Source organism: Arachis hypogaea, chromosome 20 (assembly GCF_003086295.3).
Source record: "Arachis hypogaea cultivar Tifrunner chromosome 20, arahy.Tifrunner.gnm2.J5K5, whole genome shotgun sequence".
Lineage (NCBI taxonomy): Eukaryota > Viridiplantae > Streptophyta > Magnoliopsida > Fabales > Fabaceae > Arachis > Arachis hypogaea.
This window is the reverse complement of record NC_092055.1, coordinates 96,795,818-96,812,030: the sequence shown is the minus strand read 5'-3', so window position 1 is coordinate 96,812,030 and position 16,213 is coordinate 96,795,818. Positions and strand designations below refer to the sequence as shown.

Below are 16,213 nucleotides of genomic sequence, written 5' to 3'. Positions count from 1 at the left end.
CATCTACTTCATCAGTAAGGCTCTACAAGCGGCTAAACTAAACTATCAAAAGATAGAAAAGTTTGCCTACGCCCTTATATTTACTTCCCGACGACTCAGACCATACTTTCAAGCTCACAACATCAGAGTACAGACCAACCAACCCATAAAGGGGATCTCACAGAAAACAGACTTAGCTGGAAGAATCCTACAATGGGCAGTCGAGTTGTCCGAATTCGACATCAATTATGAAGCCCGGACAGCTATTAAATCCCAGTACCTGGCCGACTTCATCGCAGAGTATACTGACACCCCAGGCACCCCCACAAAGTGGAGCCTTTATGTAGATGGCTCCTCAAACAAATCCGGAAGTGGCGCATGCATCATTTTAGAGAGCGATATGGGAACCCAAATCGAGCTATCCTTAAAGTTTGAATTTGCAGCCTCAAATAATCAAGCTGAATATGAAGCGGTACTAGCTGGTTTGAGGTTTACTAGGGAAGTTGGAGCTCAATGACTTACCATCTTCAGCGACTCCTAAGTAGTCACTTCGCAGATAGAAGAGAGCTATCAAGCTAAGGATCCCACTATGAGAAAGTACCTTGACAAAACCAAAGAACAGCTTAGACAATTTAAGCGATATGATGTCCGGCATATACCCCGAGAGCAGAATGCCCGGGCTGATGCACTCTCAAAACTAGCCAGCACCAAACCAGGGGGCAATAATAGAAGCCTCATCCAAGAAACTCTCTGAAATCCATCAACCTTGGAGGAAGAGAAGATCCTAGCCATCTCAGGACAGGATCAAGGATGGATGGCTCCCATAATTAACTACCTCAAGACAGAAACACTCCCAGCAGACAAAAAGGAGGCAAAGAGGCTAGTACGAGAAGCTCAGTAATACACCATAATACAAGACGTCCTGTATAAGAGAGGAATCTCCACACCCCTCCTAAAATACGTCCCAACCTCTGCTACAAAGGAAGTTCTCGAAGAAGTCCACAGTGGCACGTGCGGTAATCACCTCGGAGCACGAGCCCTTGCTAAAAAGTTACTCCGAGCTAGTTTCTACTGACCGACCTTACAAAGGGAAGCAACAGAGTTTGTCAAGACATGCCCACCCTTCCAGAAGCACGCCAACTTCCACATAGCTCCACCCGAGGAGCTCATCTGCGTTACTTCACCCTGGCCATTCGCAAAGTGGGAGCTCGACCTCCTTGGACCCTTTCCCCAGGGGTCTGGACAAGTCAAGTTCCTCATCGTAGGCATAGACTACTTCATAAAGTGGATTGAGGCAGAGCCAGTAGCTAGTGCCACAGCCCAAAGAAGTCGGAAATTTTTATACAGAAATATTATCACAAGATTTGGGGTTGCATGCTCCATTACCACAGATAATGGTACTCAATTCGCTGACACAGGCTTTAGGAATCTGGTAGCTGATCTAAAAATCAGGCACTAGTTCACCTCTGTAGAGCATCCACAAGCCAATGGACAAGCGAAAGCTGCCAACAAAGTCATACTGGCCAGGTTGAAACGGAGGTTACAGGATGCCAAGGGAGCTTGGGCTGAAGAGCTCCCGCAAGTTCTTTGGACATATCAGACAACACCACATTAAACTACTGGAGAATTGCGATTCCGACTTGCTTACGGAATAGAGGCAATGATCCCCGTAGAGATAGAAGAACGATCTCCTAGAATGATCCTCTATAATAAAGATACTAACTCCCAGGCTCAAAGGGAAGAGCTCGACCTACTTCCAGAAGTCCGAGTAAGAGTCCAAATTAAAGAGGAAGCCCTAAAGCGTCGAATGGCTCTGAGATATAATCGGAAGGTAGTCCAGCGAAGCTTCACCACTGATGTAAGGCAGAAGTCGGCCAATTAAGAATTCAATATAGAAATAGCGTTGTGAGTATAGTTCTTAACCAGCTGAAATTCACCCATCAATTTAGAAAGGTTGTCACAAAATTAGAATAAAAATACTGGGAGTATGAATCCCAGGTCGTCTCCCAACGAGTTAACAAAAGGGTGCTATCTTATTAATCAGGAGTTTTCCGAGAAATTTGAGAGTTGAATAACAGAAAATAATTAATTGTAAATTAAAAGAGAATTATATATTTTAATTAAAAAGTCTTGACTGGGGGAATGATTAATTGGAAGTTCTATCCTTGTAGGAATTCTCTCAAGTGTAGTATAAAGAGGTTGTTATTTTCACTTAGTTAACCCTTACCAAATAAAGGAAAGTCAAGTGATTGAGCTAACTCTTATTCGTAAATCCTAGTCCTCTCCCTTGAGAAGGTCTAGCGTTAGTAAATAGAGAATTAGCCAACAACTTCTAATTTAACTAATCACTTGAGCATTCCAACTCAAGTGTCTCCTTTTAATCAACCCCCATGTCAAGTTGGGAGTCTACTCCATCAACATGGATACCATATTCGTTGTTGGGAGTAGGGAATAGAAAAGAGACATGAAAATCAAATTAATTGGAAGCAATTAAACAAATAATAAAATTTAAATGGAAAAATACCGCTTGCATTAATAAATTCTAAAAACAATCCAATTGTAACTCTAAACAAGAATTAAGAATATGGAATAATAAGGGAATAAGAAAACAAACTAGAATGGTAACTTCAACGGAGGTAATGACTCTTCAATATCCAAAGAAAGAGCATAAAACTAAGAATGTGTGAATGTAAAAGAAAACCTAGAGGAAGAGTAATTTCTCTCTAGAATTAGATCTTAAAACTAAAACTATGCTAATGAGAATATCTGTTGAGTCTCTGCATATTCCCTGGCTCTAGTCTGTGTTTCTGGGCCGGAAACTGGGTCCAAACTTGGCCCAAAATCGCCCCCAAGCATTTTCTGTTATTTCTGCAGATCACGCATGTCACGCATACACGTCAGTTATGCATACGCGTCGCTAGTTGTCTTGGCGTGTCACGCGTACGCGTCATCCACGCACACGCGTCTTCTAGCAGAACTCCAATCCACGCATACGTGTCGGACACGCGCACGCGTCGCTGCAAATTTCTCCATGTTGCGCGCTAGTTATCTCCTTAGTTTCTTGTGTTCCTTCCATTTTTGCAAGCTTCCTCTCCATTCTCTAAGCCATTCCTGCCCTATAAAGCCTGAAACACTGAACACACAGATCACGGCATCGAATGGTATAAAGGAGAATTAAAATACACAAATTAAAGACTCTAGGAAGCAAGTTTTCAACCATAGAATAACACTAGGAAGGAATTGTAAAATCATGCAAATCATATGAATAAGTGGATAAGGACTTGATAAAAACCACTCAAATGAGCACAAGATAAACCATAAAATAGTGGTTTATCAATCTCCCGACACTTAAACATTAGCATGTCCTCATGCTTAGCTCAAGGAGATTAAAAGACTAAATAAGGGAAAGTAAGACTCATGAAATGCAACCTATGTATGAATGCAACTATATGCTAAGATGAATCCGCCTACTTGGTTAAAAGTAAATAAGTTCTTCAAGACAAATATAAATCAAATTCCACTAATTCAAATTATACAGTAAAGACAAGTAAACTTGTAAGAAGACAGCTCATGAAAGCAGGGAACATAGAATCAAGCATTGAACCATCATTGATGGTGTATGTACACTCTAATCTCTCAAGTGTCTAGGGTAATCCACTCTAGTCTTCTCTAGTCATGCTTTCTAAACTTTGTTCTTCAACTAACCAATCAACAAGCATTTAATGTACCAATGCAAACATCATGAGGTCTTTTCAAGGTTGTACTGGGGCCAAGGTAAAGGTGAGGGTATATATATGGCTAAGTGAGCTATAAATTAAATCCTTGATTAACCTAAGCTCTCACCTATACATACTCTATATTCTTCTTAAATCATGCCTAGCTACCCAAAATTTCCAGTTTTGCATTACATACTCATGCATCAACTCTTCTTTTAATTTTCATCACATATGCATTGATTTTTCATTAACTTAACATTGGGGTAATTTTGTCCCCTTATTTATTTATTTAATTATTGAATATTTTTAGATTTTTTTTGAAAGCATAAAAGTAAGCATAACATTATCAATGCACATGGATTTTTAATTTTTCTGGTCTCGCATGAGTAGGTACCCAAATTCCTAATATTTTATCAATTCAACACTTCCATATTAACCCATGTTCCCACTTTTCTTTCCCACACTTAATTGATACGCAATCTCTATCTTAAGCTAACCAAAGATTCAATTTGGGATAATTAATTATTTTTCTGCTTAAGGCTACTAATGTGGTAAAATATAGAACAAATGGGGATTAAAAGGCTCAAAGTGGCTAACAAAGGTAATTAAAAAAGGATAGGGTATTTGGGATAAGTGAGATAATAGAATAATGGCCTCAATCATATACATGCATATAAATACATTAAACATTGGACATATAGGATGGAACAACATGTAGATTACAATCTTAGAAAAGAAAATACCCAAGAATAAAATATTATGGTTAAATAATGTAACCATGTAATTATGCTCAAATCTCACAGGTTGTGTGTTCTTAGCTTAAAAACCATGTTCCAATTTTTAATCTTCAAACAAGTTTTAATTCAAAAGTTTTGATTTAAATTAGTGAAGTTTTCAAAAATAGGGTCTTAAAAAGAAACTTATTATTTTTCAACCAATTAGAACATGCATGCAAACACTTATTATTATGCAATCTATCCTATCGTAACAAAAGAAAAATAGCTTATTGGTGTTAAGAAAAAAAATAACCTCCGGAAGTCAGGTACTGACCGACCTCCCCACACTTAAAGCTTGGCATCGTCCTCGGTGCCATCAGTTAGAAACAAAAGGGTGCTGGTAGCATCATCTCCACTATCGGGATTGTCATGGCTCCCTGTGCTAGTAGATGAAGTGGAGTCTGGAGTGTCTGGTTCTTCTTCAGGTGGGTGGTTGCCAATAATTAGCTCCTTGAGGTATGTAAATTGGCGCTTGTTACGGCACTCCATTCGCTTTGCCTGCCGGTCAAGCCGGTCCAACCTCTCCAGTATTTGAAGGAGCAGTTGATTTGTTGAAGTTGCTTGTGATGTGGAAGGAGAAGGAATATCTCCTGCTGGGTTTACGGTCCGGCTGATAGTGGCTACTGGAGGTCTGATGTACTTCCCATTGGGGACAATCTGATCATCCTGCGGAAGTATGGTCTTGGTGTCCCCAGCTCTGTAGGAGACTCTGGCTGCCGAGACTAGATCTGAAACCAAGGCAGGAAAGGGTAGGTTGTCCGCAATCTGTACGTGTCCCATGGGGTCCTGGAGGTGTCTTGGTAAGTTGAGAGGCTGGTCTGTAAGGACACACCAGAGAAAAACAGCCATATCTGCAGTGAAGGAGGACTCGTGAGTTCTCGAAAAGACGTAATGGGACATAATCTTTGCCCACACTCGAGCCCCCAAGGTGAGTGCTGAAGCTAATATTCCCTTAGGTCGGGATAGATGGTATTCATAGATCCATCTGCTGCCAGGTTGTGCTATAACTCTGAGGACAGCGTCCCAGTCAAATTGGTATGTCTGGCGTTTGAAAGAGGCTTCTTGGAATATGTCCAATCCTTCTGCAGTAGGAAAAAGATCTAAAGCTCGCTGAATAGCCTCTTCAGTTATGGAGACTTGCTTCTGACGGACATAAACAGACTGTAGGGTTGGCATATGAAAATTGGAGTAGAATTTAACTACCCATGAGAGATTAACCTGCTGTGGCTGTTTTCATAAGAATCCCCATTATCTGTGCTCAATGCGGGGCTCAACAAACTCAACAATGTGGGTCGGGAGGATGAGTAGGTACTCATTGTTATAGTTCCGCTCAGTCAGGATGGGGAACATCTGCTCAAAGTAGCGGTTAGTGAACCACGCAGTGTTCTTTGCTGGAAAGGCTTTCTCTTTTTCATCGACCTTGATGATCCTCTTGACTCGCTTTGTTGAGGACTTTACTGATGTTGAAGATAGTTCCGTAGCTAGTGCTATTTTTGTTCCTTTTCTTGATGGTGGTTTGGGAGTAGCTTTCTCTTTACCTTTTTTGGTGGCCATCCTGAAAAAGGAAAAGGAAAAGGAAAGTAACATGTAAAGCTAAGGGTTAAAGCAAGGAAGGGATGGTACAAGTGATAATCAATGCCAAAGTAAAGAAGGATGTCGTTAACACATGGTCGCGACTACATGTGATAAGTTCATCAATGGGAATATAGCAAGTGCATGTTATGGCAAGTAGATGCAAGATGTTTATTAGCATGCCGGCAAAGGCATGAGTGACATATATCAAGCATCAATAACTTAAATGTATTATCACTCGTAACAAACTAGCCATCACGTTTATATTAACAATTATATTCAATTAATAAAATAATGAAAGGGTTTTATGAAAAGCAGGCATTAGAGTAGAAGGATAGAATAATTAAAAATGCACAATGTCATATGGGCTTTTTCATAAACACTTAGTGTGCATGGTAGATATGTTATTGAAAGTATTAAAGTTGAACATGCAGACAACCCAAAAATAATTATTGATAATTGTCAAACAACTCCTTAATAATCCACAAGCAATTATAGAAGAAAATAATCACCCAATTAGATTTCTAACACCAAGTAAAAAGGATGTAAAAAGAAAAAGAAAGACTAAGAAAACATAGATTATGAATTTAAAAAGAAAAAAGAAGAAGGGAATATAAATTAAAGTAATAATGGAAAAGGAAAAGGGGGAAGAAGAAAAGAAAAGAACCTTGATGATGGGGATGAAGAAGGAGGGGAGAAAGTAGTAGAAAGTAAGAAAGAATAAAGGAGAAAGAAGGAAGAAGAAAGAATGATAATAGAAAGATAATTAGGATTGTGGGGGTGGGAGATTTGAAATCAGGCGCTGAGGTGGATTAGATGTGTGTCGCTTGCGACACGTACGCGTGCTTCACGCGTTCACGTGGGTTGCGCTATTTTCAAGGGACGCGTACGCGTCCTTCACGCGTACGCGTTTCCTGAATTGTGCTATTGGCGCGAGAGCAGCCTCGCGCACGCACAACTTTCTGTTTTAATATGCACATTGCCAAAATTTAGGGCGACGCGTGCGCGTCAGGGACGCGCACGTGTGAATGGCTTGAATTGGAAAAACAACGCGTGCGTGTCCAGGACGCGTACGCGTGATAGGGCTTGTGCTTCCAGCACAATTCCAGCCCCACACCTTCATAACTTTCTGGCCAAACACATTTTTACGCCAATATGTAGGGTCACGCGTACGCGTGGGTGACGCGTACGCTTGAAAGGCTGATTTTGCAATTAATGCGGACGCGTCAGGGACGCGTACGCATGGGCGTGTTTGTGCCTAAAGCACGCCTCCAGCCATGCTCCCGTGTAACTCTCTGTTTCATTCTTCTTTGTTTTGCATGCACACATGACGTGTACACGTCAACGACGCTCGCACGTCGTGTGCTTCTTTTTTTTATACAGAATACAGATGCAAATGCAGACTATATGCAAAGATTATGAGAAGAGTCACTAAGAAAAATAAAGTAGAATAAAATATAATAAAACTAAGACTGAAACGGAACGATCATACCATGGTGGGTTGTCTCCCACCTAGCACTTTGCTTTTACGTCCTTAAGTTGGACGGTCTTCAAGCTCATTCTGCTTCTGTTGTTGGGTCCTCCACGAGGAAGACCTCTAGCTCTTTGTGTTCCTTCATCTTCTCACCATGATAAAGCCTTAGGTGGTGTCCATTGACCTTGATGCAATTGGAACTTGAAGGATGGCGCAGGTGGAAGACTCCATATGGCTCTGCTTTTTCCACCCTGTAGGGACCTTCCCATCTGGATCTCAGCTTTCCTAGCATGAGTCTCAGCCTGGAGTTGTAAAGGGGAACTAGATCTCCTGGTCTGAACTCTCTTCTTTTGATATGCTTGTCATGCACAGCCTTCATCTTCTCTTTGTATAATCTGGAGTTGTCATATGCTTTGAGTCGAAGGGTCTCTAGTTCTACCAGTTGTAGCTTCCTTTCAGCACCAGCTTTCTCAAAACTCATGTTGCACTCTCTCACAGCCCAGAAAGTGTTGCGTTCCACCTCTACTGGAAGGTGGCAAGCCTTTCCGTACACTAAGCGGAAGGGGCTCATCCCAATGTGTGTTTTGTATGCTGTCCGATATGCCCAGAGCGCATCAACAAGTCTGGTGCTCCAGTCCTTCCTATGAGGCTTTACTATCTTCTCCATAATATGCTTTATTTCTCTGTTAGATACCTCTGCTTGCCCATTGGTCTGGGGATGGTATGTTGTTGCCATTTTGTGAACTATCCCATGTTTCTTCAGTAATCCTGCTATCCTCCTGTTACAGAAGTGAGTGCCTTGATCACTCAAGATTGCTCATGGTGATCCAAAGTGAAAGATAATATGGTTTATAACAAAGGAAACAAAAGTGATAGCTTCATCAGTATGTGTAGGAATTGCTTCCACCCATTTAGAAATATAATCTACAACTAATAGTATATAAATGTAACCACTAGAGTTTGAAAATGGACCCATGAAGTCAATACCGCAAACATAAAAATTTCACAGAAAAGCATAATCTGTTGGAGCATCTCATCCCTCTTGGATATATTCCCAAATCTTTGGCATGGGGGACAGGATTTACAAAAGGTAGCAGCATCCTTAGAAAGAGTAGGCCACCAGAATCCATAGTCTAAAATTTTTTTAGCTGTTCTTTGAGGGCCAAAATGTCTTCCACTCTCAGAAGAGTGGCAGGGCTCTAAAATGGACTGGAATTCTGATTGGGACACACACCTTCTAATTACCTGGTCAGCACCATACGTCCATAAATATGGGTCATCCCATATATAGTATTTAGACTCGCTTTTCAGCTTGTCCCTTTGATGCTTAGTAAAATTAAGAGGGAAAGTATGGCTAACTAGATAATTAGCTACAGGTGCATACCAAGGAACTACTTCAGATACTGCGTGCAAGCTATCAAATGGAAAAGCATCATTGATAGGAGTGGAGTCATCCTTAATGTGCTCAAGGCGACTCAAGTGGTCTGCTACTAAATTCTGGTTACCACTCCTATCCTTAATTTCTAAATCAATTTCTTGCAGCAACAGTATCCAACGTATCAACCTTGGTTTGGACTCCTTTTTAGCTAATAAATATGTTAGAGCTGCATGGTCCGAGTACACTACCACCTTACTACCAAGTAAATAGGCTCGAAATTTATCCAGAGCAAAAACAATAGCTAGAAGCTCTTTTTCAGTGGTAGTGTAATTAGATTGAGCAGCGTCTAAGGTCTTAGACGCATAAGTAATTACGAAAGGATCCTTACCTTCGTGCTGGGCCAGCGCCGCTCCTACTGCATGGTTAGAGGCATCACACATAATCTCAAAAGGCTGGCTCCAGTCTGATCCTCTCACAATTGGAGCTTGAGTCAGGGCGATTTTCAGCTTATCAAATGCTTTCATGCAATCATCACTGAACTCGAACTTAATATCTTTCTGGAACAGCCTGGATAAAGGCAATGCTACCTTACTGAAGTCCTTGATAAATCTCCGGTAGAAAACTTGCATGACCAAGGAAGGAACGAACTTTCCTCACAGAGGAGGGGTAAAGTAAACTAGAAATGACATCTACCTTTGCTGGATCTACAGAAATACCAGTATTAGAGACAACATGTCCTAGAACAATCCCTTGTTTTACCATAAAGTGACATTTTTCAAAATTTAATACAAAGTTTGAACTAACACACCTGTCTAATACTCTAGCTAAACTATCCAAGCAAAGGCTAAAGGAATCACCATATATGCCAAAATCATCCATAAAAACTTCCATACAGCTCTCGATAAGATCTGAAAAGATACTCATCATGCATCTTTGGAAAGTAGCTGGTGCATTACATAAGCCAAAAGGCATCCTTTTGTATGCATACGTTCTAAAGGGACATGTAAAAGTAGTCTTCTCCTGGTCTTCAGGAGCTATATGAATTTGAAAATAGCCTGTATAACCATCTAAAAAGCAGTAATGGGATTTACCTGACAGGCGATCAAGCATCTGATAAATAAATGGCAAGGGGTAATGATCCTTGCGAGTAGCTTGGTTGAGACGTCTGTAATCAATGCAAACTCTTCATGAATTCTGCACTCTAGTTGTCAGGAGTTCTCCATGCTCATTCTTCACTGTTGTGACTCCAGACTTCTTGGGCACCACTTGCACTAGACTGACCCATTCACTATCTGAGATGGAGTAAATGATATCTGCTTCAAGTAGCCTGGTCACTTCTTTCTTGACAACTTCTAAGATGGTGGGATTCAATCTTCTTTGGGGTTGACAGACAGGTCTTGATCCCTCTTCTAAGAATATTCTGTGCTCACAAACTTGAGGGCTGATGCCTACTATATCCGCCAAGCTCCACCCGATTGCTTTCTTGTGTTTTCTCAGCACACTGAGTAGCTGCTCCTCCTGTTGGGAAGTGAGTTCCCTTGCAATGATAACTGGGAGCTTCTGATTATCCTCAGGGTAAGTATACTTGAGGTGGGGTGGAAGGGACTTTAATTCCACTATCTGCTCATGGCTGGGCTCTGGATCATCTGGAGTTAGTGATAATGGCAAAGTGTCCTCATTGTGTTTAGAGGGTGTCCCCACACTTGGACCTTACATGTGCCTCTCTTCTACTTCTTCTTGGTGAACTGCAGCTACAGTTTCATCAATGATGTCGCACTGGAAGATGGAATGATCTTCCGGAGGGTGCTTCACAGATTCGTTCAAATTAAAACTCACTGTTCTGCCATCTATCTCAAAGGAGTAAGTTCCTGAGATGGCATCCAGCTTGAACTTTGAAGTCTTCAGGAATGGCCTTCCAAGCAGGATTGATGATGGTCTTCCTGAGTCATTAGGGGGCATTTCCATGATATAGAAGTTAATGGGAAATGTGAGCCCCTTAATGCTCATAAGCACGTCTTCAGCAATTCCAACCACTGTAATAATGCTTTTATCTTCTAACACAAAATAAGCTGCCGACCTTTTTAAGGGAAGGAGCCTCAAAGCATCGTATATAGACAAAGGCATAATACTTACGCACGCTCCTAAATCACACATGCAGTCAGAAAATATTACACCCCCAATGGTACAGTTAACCATGCATGGACCTGGATCACTACATTTTTCAGGTATACCTCCCATTAAAGTAGATATAGAACTACCTAAAGAAATAATTTCTAATTCATTAATTTTATCTTTATGTATACATAAAACCTTCAGAAACTTTGCATATTTAGGTACTTGTTGAATAACATCAAAAAGGGGAACAGTTACCTCAACCTTTTTGAAGATTTCTACCATTTTGGGATCAAGTTCCATCTACTTTCTGGACTTCCGTGCAAGGTGTGGAAATGGAACAGGAATGGTGCCACTTGCAGCTTCTATGTCCTTTGGTGCTCCATTCCTTGGTTGTGCTTCTTCTTCTTCAACCATGTCTTGTACTTCCTCTTCCTCCTCAGCATCTTCCACTTCAACTATGTCTTCAACTGGGGTGTGTTCTTGTGGGCTTGGATCCTTTTGATTTCTCTCTTGAAATGTGGTTCTGGACCTCAAAGTTATGGCATTGATGCCACCCTTGGGTTGGGTAAGGGTTGAGAAGGAATTCCATTGGAGCTTGAAGGCTGATTATTGGAACTATTCATTGATCCAATCTGTGAGGCAAGAGCTTGTACAGCAGAGGTTGGACCGTTCAAGGTGGAGCTAAGTGTGTTCTCCATGGCCTTTTGTCTTTGCTCAATAGACTGAAGCATTTCGTCATGAGAAGAAGAAGACAGGTAAGTGATCTGAGGGGCCTGCTATTGGTTGTTCTGAGGTGCTTGGGACTTTATGCCAGGGCATTTTGACCAGTTTCACTGACCTTTTCTTTATGGTTTTAAGGTAGTTTCATGCATTTTCTTAGAAAATAAGCAAGTTTTGGGTAAATAATCACTTACATCTTGATTCAAGCAAACATTGTGAATTTTACATGATTTCATGACAATTATGCATGAATTAAAGGACAAATTGAATGATGCATGTCTCACAACTTGGATTAGAGCTTTGATGCACTTTATTGCTTGATTTCAGGACAAATGAAGCAAGGAAGAACCACGTTAGTAGCCATGTTAGTCTAGCTAACATGACCACTAACGTGGAATGAAGGCTAGCTTGCAACGTTAATGAGAAAAGTGATTGCCAATAACGCCTTTGTGAGCCATCATAGCCCACGTCAGTTGCCACGTTAACTATGTTAACGTGGAAACTAACGTGGAAGAGAAGTATAACTCCAACATTAGTGGTAAAAGTAAGTGCCACTAACGTTCCAAAAGGGGCAATTGGCCATGTTAAGAGCCACGTTAACTTAGTTAATGTGAGCTCTAACGTGGAAGAAGAAAATGATGCCAACGTTAGTGACACTCACCTTTTTCACTAACGTTGGACTAAGCCCATATTGGCTACGTTAAAAGCCACATTAACCTAGATAACGTGAACTCTAACGTGGAGGGAGCAAGAATCACCAACGTTAGTGACACTCACCTTTGTCACTAACGTTGGATTGAGCCACTATGAGCCACGTTAGTTGCCACGTTAATTACATTAACGTGGAAGCTAACGTGGAGAAGAGGGATGATGATCCAATGTTAGTGACACTCACCTTTGTCACTAACGTTGGAGATGGCTATCAACACCACGTTAGAAGTCACGTTAACCTAGTTAACGTGAACTCTAACGTGGGAAGTAGGGGCGTTCTGAAGCGTTAGTGATAAAGGTAAGTGTCACTAATGCTCTCGAAGATTTGGCAAGTCTACGTTAAAGGCCACGTTAACTATTCTAACATGAACTCTAACGTAGGGAGAAAGGGGTACTCTCAACGTTTTTGAAAAAGGTAAACCCCAGTAACGTTTGCGAAGGGCCAAGGGTCAACGTTAGTGGTCACGTTAGTGCCACTAACGTTGAAGTTAACGTGGACCACTTTGGGTTAGGAACGTTAGAGAAAAAGGTGATTGTCACTAACGTTCTCAACCCCACATTTTCACTTAACGTTAACACCACTAACGCCCTAAGATAAAGTCCCTGCCTACTTCACACTTTCTCTGCAAGTAAAGTTGAGCCCACTGAAGAAGATAACTGCTTCAACTCAAGATCCAAAGGCCCATATCCAAGACTTGAAGAGCCAACTAGAAGATGAGAAGAATAGTATAAATAGGGAGAGCTTTGAACTAGAAAGGAGCTTTTTGGCATTATTAGAATTACTCTCTGTATTTTACTTTCTCTGCACTTCTAGTTTAACTTTTAGAATGTACTCTTCATATTTGCTTTCCATTCCCAGAGCTATGAACAACTAAACCCATTTCATTGGGTTAGGGAGCTTTGTTGTAATTTGATGGATCAATAGTAGTTTTCATTATTCTTCTTCTTTCTTTTCTCTTGATTTTACTAGAAAGCTTTCAATCTTCATCCAATTGAGTAGTTATCTTGGAAAAGAAGCTATTCAGACTTGGATCTCTTCTGAACCTTGAAAAAGGGATAAAGAGATCATGCTAGAAATGTTTTCTCATGTTGGACCAAATTGGGGTTTGGGCGGATATAGTGACATATAATTCTACCAATACTTTGATTTGAAAATACATGTGGTATAATCAGTGACCACACTTCATCTCTTCTCATGAGCAATTAGACCAAGGAATTGGCTATTGATCTGATTTGAGAGATTGAATTACCAAGGAATTGGAATTCAATCACTTAAGATTGCCAAGGAGATCAATGAATGCATTGATTGAGGAAGAGATGAAAATGAACTTGATCCAGAGAATGCAACATCTCTTAAGCCCAATGAATTCCCCATTTCTAATCTTACCCATTCTCTTTACTTTATGCCATTTACTTTCATGCTAAACTTCCCTTCCCTATTTAAGATTCTGGAATTTACTTCCCGTCATTTATTTTCTGCTATTTACTTTCCTGCCATTTAATTTCATGCAATTCTCAACTCACTTTCTACTTAGCTCAACTAGAACATTCTTCCAATTAAAGTTGCTTGACCAATCAATCCCTGTGGGATTCGACCTCACTCTACTGTGAGTTTTTACTTGATGACAATTCGGTATACTTGCCGAGGGAGATTTGTTAAGGGACAAGTTTCTGTGTATCAAGTTTATGGCGCCATTGCCGGGGATTGATTTTGTATCAACAATGATTAAATTGGTGGATAACTAGATTGAGCATTTGTTTTTATTTTGTTTGATTTAAGTTCATTTGAGTAATTTACTTTCTGTTTAGCTATTTTCTTCCCTTTCCCCTACCCATTTTCTTAGTTGTTTACAATTCAGTCACTAACCCACTAACTGTTTGATATATTGCATCACTCATGCTAACAGCATTTCTGTAGAAATTACTGTCTGCACCTATCCTTCTTGCTTGTGCCTTGTTGGTTGTATGACAGGTAGAAGAAGCGGGGCTTCAACTTCCTTTGATTCTGAACCTGAGAGGACCTTCCTTAGATTAAGGAGGGAAGCAAGAGAAAAGAGAGTAGTTGGTACTGAGAAAGAGGAAGAGTACTTTTAACCAGACATGGATGAGAATATAGAAAACCATCATGAAAAAGAGGCTCATAACCATGGCAGAGAAGGTCCAGCACATCAGGCTGGGCAAGAGAGAAGAGTTCTGGGTTCTTACATCAACCCAAACCCAGGAAACTGTGGGAGTAGCATCCAAAGGCCAACCATACATGCCAACAACTTTGAACTAAAGCCACAGCTCATCACCCTTGTTCAGAACAATTGTTCATTCGGAGGAAGTGTCCAAGAAGACCCCAATCAATATCTAACCACCTTCCTGAGGATATGCGATACTGTGAAGTCTAATGGTATTCATCCTGACATCTATAGACTACTTCTGTTTCCCTTCTCACTTAAGGACAAAGCATCTAAATGGCTGGAATCTTTTCCAAAGGAGTGTTTAGCAACCTGGGAAGATGTGGTGAACAAGTTCTTGGCAAGATTCTATCCTCCTCAACGGATCAACAGGTTGAGAGCTGAGGTACAAACATTCAGGCAGCAGGATGGTGAGACTCTATATGAAGCATGGGAGAGGTTTAAAGACTTGACAAGAAGATGCCCGCTAGATATGTTCAATGAATGGGTGCAGTTGCATATTTTCTATGAAGGCCTTTCGTATGAATCAAAGAAGGCAGTAGACCACTCATCCGGGGGATCTCTGAACAAGAAGAAGACCATTGAAGAAGCCATAGATGTCATTGAGACTGTAGCAGAGAATGACTACTTCTATGCTTCTGAAAGAGGCAACACTAGAGGAGTGATGGAGCTGAACAATGTGGATGCACCGCTAGCTCAAAACAAGATGATTACCAAGCAATTAGCTGACCTCACCAAGAAGATGGAGAGGAATCAAGTAGCAGCAATCACCACTTCAGCAGCAACCCAAGAAGGAGTGAACGAAGAAGCAGAGGGTGATCAGGAACAAGCCAACTACATTGGGAATTCACCTAGGCAGAATCATGACCCATACTCCAAAACGTATAATCCTGGTTGGAGGAACCACCCAAACTTTGGATGGAGAAATCAACAAGACCAAGGCTAAGATCAGAGACGCCACAACCCCAACAATAATGCAACTCACCAACACTCCACACAGAGGTCATACCAACACCCACCCAACAACACTTCTCAACATCCATACCAAAGTCAAAATGGCCCTTCTCATCCTTCCAATCTCAACTCTCCATCATCGGAAGAAAGACTATCAATGATTGAGACTCTACTTGAAGGCATATGCAAGGAAATTCAAGATAACAAGGTGTTCAAAGAGGAGGTGCGAGCCAATATCAAGAATCAGGGAGACACCATTAGAGGCTGGAATTTCAAGTGGGATACCTATCTGAGAAGATTCCCAAACCTACTGATAGCTTCTCAAGTGACACAGAGAAAAATCTGAGAGGTGAAGCAAAGAAAGTCAGATGGGAAATGGTGCACAAATTGTGAATCACACTTTTCACAACTCGTACCACTGACCAGCAAGTGCACTGGGTCGTCCAAGTAATACCTCACGTGAGTAAGGGTCGAAACCCCCTGGAGATTGTTGGTTTAAACCAATCTATGGTTATCTTGTAAATCTTAGTCAGGAAGTCAATTATGTTTATCAGTTGAATTGCGAATAAGCAAGAGAGCATGGATTAAAGGTTACTTGTTATGCAGTAATGGAGAATATGTTGGGGTTTTGGAGA

General features: G+C 40.9%; 1 non-coding gene across 1 annotated transcript; it reads right to left on the bottom strand.

Annotated features, from left to right (window-relative positions):
* Positions 1 to 14,994: 14,994 nt before the first annotated feature.
* Positions 14,995 to 15,101, bottom strand: LOC112786968 (small nucleolar RNA R71). The gene has a single exon (XR_003194408.1). It is a non-coding gene; the product is annotated as a small nucleolar RNA R71 (small nucleolar RNA).
* Positions 15,102 to 16,213: the final 1,112 nt, after the last annotated feature.